The sequence below is a fragment of the Felis catus genome, chromosome B1 (assembly GCF_018350175.1).
Source record: "Felis catus isolate Fca126 chromosome B1, F.catus_Fca126_mat1.0, whole genome shotgun sequence".
In the NCBI taxonomy this organism is placed as follows: domain Eukaryota; kingdom Metazoa; phylum Chordata; class Mammalia; order Carnivora; family Felidae; genus Felis; species Felis catus.
Window position 1 is genome coordinate 1782291 of NC_058371.1, and position 8278 is coordinate 1790568.

Sequence of the window (8278 nt, forward strand, 5' to 3'; positions counted from 1 at the left end):
GGAGTCTGCAGCTCCAAGGTTCAGGTACCGGGGTCTCGTACTACGTACAGGATGTGTGCAGACACCTCCCCTCCCCCTCCCCTGTCCCCTTGGCCACGGGTGGTGGCTCATCATGGTTGGGATGTCAGCCACACCGCTGGGTCACCGTGCTCCCGTAGCCTCCTGGGAATGTGGTTTATAGACCCAAAGGTTTCTTTCTAGTTTGTGCTCCCCATGAGCACGGACCTGTGTTATTGTTAATGTGGAAGGGCTCTTTAAAAAATTAGGTCTTTTCCTCTTAAAAAACATTTCTTCATGGGAAGGGGGCGGTGTTGCTAAAAGCACATCCTGAGGCAAGGGTGCACTAAGATGCTCCCCCCACCCCCGACCTTGCCGTCTGTAATTTCCTTCATAGCATTTTTTCCCCCTGCAAAAATAGAATTAGATCTGAACTTTTCCACAGCTGCAACTTTTCCCCTTGAGTTTTGGGATTTTGATAATAGATTGGAATGATTTTCTTGGCCTTTCGTATCTTTTAAATTAGACGGAATGCCACAACACCCATGGGCTTTTCAGACTGAGGTGATGACTCTTGTAACTAAGTCGGGGCCGATGAAGGATGTGGGAAAAGTTCACATTAGTCTAAGATTCTCGCTCAGTGAGAAGGGACGGTGGTGGTTTTTTTTTTTTTTTAACCACTTCTGACAAATTAAATGTTTTTGCAAAGGAGAGTCCATTGCACTCAACTCTTTAGAGACCACAAAGGCCCGTTGAGGACCTTCCTTGGGGACCCATTTTGCCAGTGGTGGTGTCCCTGCCCTTTGGCGCTAACACAACAGTGATCTGGGCACTGCGCTGCCTTTAGAATGGTCTGGTAGCTCCTGGGAGGTGCCTGTAAGCACTCCAGCAACCAAAGGGCAGCAGTTGGATGCCCTCGGCCGTGACCCAAGGAATTCCCCTAGCGGCACGCCACGGGAGTGTTTCGGGGGGTGGGCACCCGTGGTTGGCGAGGGGTCACTGCCGGTTGCCCTTGAACTCCCTGAAGCTGTCCTCTCTGCTGGTTGCAACTCGGCGGGAAAAGCACACAGAAAGGGGGTCCTTTGCAGTTCGTTTTGAGCTGCAGTGCTGTCCCCCGCCTGCTGAACATGCAGGACAGACTCCTCTGCTTCGCGAACCATCACATGTCCTTGTTTGCACACTCGGGATTGTAACCCCTCCCCCCCCCCCCCCCCCCCCCCCCCCCGAGTGCTTATGAGCTCAGGCGTGTGCAGTACTTGCCACAGGGCCTCACTAGGGCAGGGCTTCTCAAACCCCACGGTCTGGGCAAATCTCTCCGGGAATTTTGTTTTTTGTTTTTTTTTTTAAGTTTATTTTGAGAGAGGCAAGCAGGGGAGGGGCAGAGGGAGAGGGAGAGAGAGAATCCCAAGTAGGCTCCGGGCTATCAGCACGGAACCTGACACGGGGCTCGAACTCACGAATCTGAGATCATGACCTGAGTCGAAGTCAGAGGCTTAACCGCCGGAGCCACCCAGGCGCCCCCCTCTGGGAACTAATTAAAAATACGAGTTCCTGGGTCCCAGCATGAGAGATTCCCAGGCAAGATGTCTGAGGTGGGGCCAGGAATTCGCATTTTAACAAACAGCACAGGTAACTCCGGTGCTCCTGGCCGTGTGCACACGTGGGGCCTGAACGGTGAGGTGGTCCCCGTGGAGCCCAGGGCTGTGCCGGGCCGGCTGTCCTCTCTGCTAGCACGTCTCCCTGGCCTGCCCCTCGTCACTCGCGACCACGGCAGACCCCACCTGCGGTGTTACGTTGGGGTGCGAGCCTGTGCTGGCCACAAACCACATGTGGGTAAAGGAAGGAGCCAAGAAAGAGCTTTTTATTGTAACTCACTTACAGTGAGGGAATCCCAGGCAGCTTCCAAGACCTGCGATGTCAAAGTCCAGTAACACTCGGCTGAGAAACCAGAGGGAATGTGCCGCATCTGGGGACGCCAGTGAACCTTCCCGGCGGGTGTGATACGTGCCGCCTCTGGCAGAACCCAGGAGTCCCTAATCCCCCGCCCCCAGCACGCGCAGCCTCCCGCTCCCCCAGCACCCCCACCAGACGGTGCATTTGTTACGCTGATGAACCTGCACGGACACGTCGTCGTCATCGCCCAGAGTCCATAGTCTATGTGGGGTCACTCTTGGTGTTCATTCTGTGGGTCTGGACAAACGTGTCCATCATCATAGAATAACACAGCCTGGTCTCACTGCCCCAAGCCCCTCCGTGCTCCACCTGTTCGTCCTCCCTCCTCCCATGACCCCTGGCAGTCAGCCTCTCATCTTCTCACTGTGTCCGTAGTTTTGCCTTTTCCAGGACATCCTGGAGCTGGAATGACACAGTAAGTAGTCTTTCCAGATCGGCTTCTTTCCCTGAGCGACGCGCATTAAGGTTCCCGCATGCTTTCATGGTTGGATAGCTCACTTCTTTTTAGCGTTCGCTATTCCGTTATCTGAACGTACCTCAGTTTACTGATTTATCCGCCTGCTGAAGGACACCTTGGTTGCCTCTAAGCTTTGGCAATTAGGATAAAGTATGTGTAAGTTTTTTCTTTTTTAACGTTTATTTATTTTTGAGAGAGACAGCGAGCGAGCAGGGGAGGGGCAGAGAGAGAGAGAGAGGAGTCACAAATCTGAAGCAGGCTCTAGGCTCTGAGCTGTCAGCACAGATCCTGATGTGGGGCTCGAACCCATGAGCTGTGAGGTCACGACCTGAGCCAAAGTCGGATGCTTAACTGACTGAGCCACCCAGGCGCCCCAAGATCAACTTTATTTTTTTTTTTATTAATTTTTTTTAACGTTTATTCATTTTAGACACAGAGAGAGACAAATCATGAACAGGGGAGGGTAAGAGAGAGACGGAGGGAGACACAGAATCTGAAACAGGCTCCAGGCTCTGAGCTCTCAGCACAGAGCCCGACGCGGGGCTCGAACTCACGGACCGCGAGATCATGACCCGAGCCGAAGTCGGTCGCCCAACCGACTGAGCCACCCAGGTGCCCCAAGATCAACTTTATTAAGATAAAGGTACACAGAACAAAATACACTCCTTTCCAGTACACAGTTCAAGGACTTCTGACAAAACACATACATACGTGCACGCAGGTGTCCACGGATCTAGAGCACAGGCAAAACACAGAATAGTCCCTTACCCGTGGCTTCCCTTGTGCCTCTTTGCTCCCACACCCCAGCGCCCTGGCTCCGGGCAGTCACTGTCCTGCCCTTGTCCCTATAGATCCGTTTGCCCGTTTTTCAGTTTCATGGAAAGGGAGACATACAGCATTTGCTTTTGTCTGTCGTCCCTTTTCCCTCATTCAGCACGATGTTCTGAGATCCATCTAGATGTTGTGTGTGTCGATCTTTTTTTGTGTGTGTGCAAGTTATTTTTGAAAGGTTATTCCTCAAAACAGATGCAGTGTTTGAAGCTCTGTAGGCAGCAGGGGTGATGGTAGGGAACACTGGATTAATTATAACGGCTGTCTCGGGGGCAGGACAGCACTTTCCCAGCCAGATTTCTGGTCAATTGCGTGATAAATGACAGCGTGGATGCTTGTGTCCTGCCACGAATACCTAAATTCTGCCTGGCAGTTTGTCAGATTTTGGGTCCCACATGCTGTCAGCCGTGTAACTTCCCTTTGTGCAGCGTGCTGTGAAATTCACGGTCAGATGGGTGCTCTTTGCTGGTCAGTCGGCAGTAACCCTGCCTTCTCCCCCAGTCCTTTCTCTCTGTCGGCTTGGGCGGAAGTCATGACCTTTTGTCGTATTTTCGGTAGCCGTAAAGGCACACGCAATCATTCCGCGCCAAAAGGGGGCACGAGCCACCTTGTAAATGAACTTGGGGCGACCTCACTCCCCAGATCACGTAGCAGCCACTTACGTTTTATACCAAACCATCTCTGCAAAGCAAGTCACCACCAGTTATAAAGCATTTAAGAGCACCCAGCTATCAGATACTTTACTGTTTAAGTGAACGGTTTTCACTGATGGATCATCCACAGGCAGAGGCCACATCGGGCACTTTGCACACATTATCACCTCCACGCCTCACAGACATTTGTGGGGTAGGTATCTCGTGGTCCCCAAGGTGACACTCAGCACGGCGAGGTCTTTCCAGAGCTCAGGACAGCCTGCCCACCGGCATAGCAGAGCCCTCCCGGATTCGGGTCCTGACTTGGGGTGGCCCACAGTGCCATCCAGGTGTGAGCGAACCCACACTCATATGCGGGCCCCGTGCAGGTGCACCGGTTCCAAGGTGACCCCGGGGTTGGACTCTCCTTCCCGGTGCCCGGAAACTTTCTCCAAGTGTCGACCGACCGGTGCCCTCCCTCAACAAGAGCGAGCGCCTCGTAAGGGCCGGGTTCTGTTCCAGGTGTGGGGACACAGCGTGAACCCCGCCAGCACCCCACAACCCTCCTTGATGTCTTGAAGACAGGGTGACGTGCTCTCCTTCCCAGGATGTGACCCAGCGGCCATCGACCTGCCGCGCCTGCAGTCAAGGGCTCATGCCCTCGGGCATCAGTTATGAAGCCTTCTCTGCGGTCAGTACCGCGCAGGGTCGGCAGGTGAACCGGAAGTGCCCCCCCCCCCCCCGTCGTGTGGTTATTACTCACAGGCTGAGTAAGCGTGGCGGAGGCCAGACCGCGTGAGGGCTGCCCGACCGTCCTCTGGCCGTGGGCACGTTCACCAGCCCTCTGTGCCCTCAGCCTCCCGCCCCGCACGGTGGGGGCGACTCACCCCTCACGTGGATGTGGCCTGGAGTCGTGCCCCCCAGAGCGGCCCACTGCAGGGATTGCTCGAGAACCACGGACCAGAGGCTCAGTGCACAGACACCGCTGGGGTTTCAGACTCTGTTCACAGACCGCGAGGCTACAATTGAAAGAGCGGTTGCGATGAGTTTTTGTTTGTGTCGGAAGCAGTGAGAGTCAGGAGCACGGGGGGGAGGGTCGTGCTGTCCTGTCTGGGCTGTGAGGGCGGGTGAGGCTTTCTTTGGACTCATTGGAGCCTCATCGGCCAGTCAGTCATTCAGCAACCACTTGTGTATCTTCTGAGGGTCGGCCCTAAGCTCTGGGCTGCCCTGGCCGCCGGTCCGTTAACACAGAGCAAAGTGCCCGCCAACCGTGGGTCCCAGAGGCAGACGGGACACAGGGGCCGGGCCTGGCTCCACACAGGACCCCCTTGTCCTCCCGTCCCTGAGGATTCCCTTCTTGCTCCCCGCTCTGGCCCGTCCAAGGCCCTTCTGTCCCCCGTCCCCTTTCTGGTGGCCTGGAGGCACCTCCTCTCTGGGGGTGCCATCCAAGCCTCCACCTGGCCCGACTCCACAGAGGACACTGGGCCTAGACGTTCAGGCCTCGGCCTCTGGCTGCCTTTGTGAGGGCTTGGAACCCCCTGCTCGACTCCCAGGACCAGATCTCCTGCCCCCTTCAGACCCGAACTGGTGCTGAGTGGAAAGGCTGGGCTCGCAAGGATTTTAAACATCAGTGGAGAGGGTCTGACGTGAACCTCACCCTCGGCTGTTGTCACGCCGAGCGTCTGTCTGAGGGACGTCCCTCGCCGTCCCCTCAGACTCTCCGGGAGCATGCTGACGCCTCAGCGCGGAGTAGAGACTCCAGCCCCGGCCCAGGGGCTCCTCGGTCCACCCCCACTGTGGTGGGGTCCCCTCCCTAAGGAGAGAGAAAAGGAGAGAGCTTCAGGGTAACCTGGCTGTGTGCCTACGTGACAACATCCCTCACGACCTTGTAAACTGAGACCACTCACTGCATGTTTGTGTGTTCCCATGTACGGGAGACAAAGAAAAAGCGTAAAACACTGCACCACGTAGCGTTCGGGGCTCAGTTCTCCGGGTACGAACCCACCTGAGCTGGGGCTGGCACGAATAAAGTTGCTTCTGGAAAAGAAAAAGCCTTTGTGTCACGACTCTCTGTGTGAGAATCCCGCTACTCCCCCCCCCCCCCGCACCCTCTCCCTGCCTTTCCCTCCTCTTTTCCAGGCGTTCTGGCTGCCTGGCTGTTCCCCCCGCGGCACTGGCACTGGGGGCCCCTCGGCCACCGCCTCTTCGCTGGGAAGGCCTTGCCTTCGCGGGTGGTTTTCATCAGCGTCTAGTTAGATGGCGTCTGTGTTACTATAATCCGCTGTGTCCTGTCCTGTAAGCGTGACTTCACCGTCAGCGTCCCTCATGTTCCTAACCCGTTTGCACCGCGTTCTCACTCCTAACGTGGATGACGCCCGGTCTGTATTAATGCCCCGCATGTCACGTCTTCACTGTTATTATTCAGCCGGGCACCTGTGTGTCTGCTGTCCCCACCGGACCGAGCCCTGCGAAGATGTGAGCTGCCCTTCCCCTGTGTCCCCGGACCCTCGGCCAGCGTCTGGCCCGTGGGGGGCACCCAGCCCCCGTTTGTGCGGCTGCCGAGACTGCCGAGGAGCAGGTGCGTTCACGAGTCCCCCTTCCCCCACCGGCAGGCGTGAGCACAGCCACGGCCCACAGCACCCCCCACCCGACGGAGCTCACAGACCCCGCGCCATCAGAGACACAGCCCTTAACTGGCCGTTTATATCTTTCTAGAAACATTCGTGTCAGGGCAACTTCTATTCTTCCTTATGCTAATTGCGCTCTGAATCCCCCCCTCCCCCTGGGAACCGTCTGTGGTCTCCGTGAAGAGTCTGTTTCCGGGTTCGCCTCGCTCTCCCTTTTTCCTTTTTCCCTTTCCTTTGCTCGTTTGTTTTGTTTCTTAACTTCCAGCCAGGAGTGCGATCGTCAGGGCAATTCCGAAGAAGCTGTGAGCAGTGAGAGTTCGTTACCTCGGCGGACAGGCTCCCAGTCCTTTTGTAGGAGGGTCTGCCCCCAAACCAAATCAGGTCAGACCCACGTGCCCCCGGCTTCCGTTTGCCTGGGCTGCCCTTGCCTTTCCCCGTTTGCCCCTCGGCGTGTGTGTGCGTGTGGCTGTCCCGGGGCGTGGGTGTCCTGAGCGGCGGATCCGATGCGCCGTCCTGGTGGCACATGTCCCACGTCCTGCTGTGCCTGGGATGAGCTGGTCTCGGAGTGTGAACGGGCCTCAGCGCCCGCTGACGTGCAGACGCGCGTCCTTGTCGTGTGCAGACACACAGACGTGTCCGACACTGACTGGGTCTTGTCTGTCTTCTCGCGTTTAAAAAGAAAGCTGCCTGAGTTGCTTGGTGTCGACCTATCCCACCGCCGTTGGCCGCTGGCCCGTCTCCGTGGTGTGTGCGGTGGCCGTTGTCACGTCTGAGGCCGCGGCACCTCCTGCTTGGAGCGGTGAAGGGACTTGCCTCCCGGGAGGCACAGCGGTAGGGTGGGGGGGGGACGGCGTGGCCCCCTCGCCCTGCAGCCAGCACGGGGCATCGCCCGGCTCTGCCACCGGCTGCACCTGTGCGTCCACGGATTCTGCGTGAGCGAGGAGGGGCCGCGTCGAGGCCGGCTGGTGACCGGGTGGCGCGGGGCCCGCTGTCTGGTCCCGAGGGTCTGCCCCGGCCGCGGTGCCGGGAGGATGCACGAGGCTGCCGTCCACGCCTGGTCTCCACCTCCTGGGATGTGCCTCTCTACACGTCGTCTCCTCCCGAGCCGGGCACACCACCCAGCCTGTGTACGTGCTGTCCTTCACCTAGCGGCCCTCCCGGGATGAGCCCCTCGGGTGCCCCCGCGATACAGGACTGCTCGTCAACGGTCCACACCCCAGGCAGCTGCTCTGCGGGCACGTGCACGGTGATAACATACCGCTCAAGCGAGGGGCCTTTCTGCGCGGCTGCGCTCGCGTCCTGCCATCACTGGGCGCCCAGCGCCTACCCGCATCCTCACCGGCACTCGCCTTCGTGTGGCCTCCCCATGTCTGACCGTTGGGCGGGAGAAGGCTCCCGCTTGTTTTAATTTGCATTTCTCTGACGGTTACGGGGTTGAGGGCCCTTTGTGTCCCTGTCACCTGCCCAGTCTGCGACCTGTGACCTGTTTACCTTCTCTACATTTTTCTTTAGTGTTTATTTATTTTTGAGAAAGAGAGGGAGACAGAGAGAGTGGGGGAGGGGCAGAAAGAGAGGGAGACACCGAATCCGAAGCAGGCTCCAGGCTCTGAGCCGTCAGCACAGAGCCGACGCAGGGCTCAAACTCACGGACCGCGAGATCGTGACCTGAGCCGAAGTCGGACGCTTCACCGACTGAGCCACCCAGGCGCCCCTGTACATTTTTCTTTGTTGAGTTACAATCTCTCGTAGATTTTAGGCACTGCCCCTTGGCTTATTTTAGG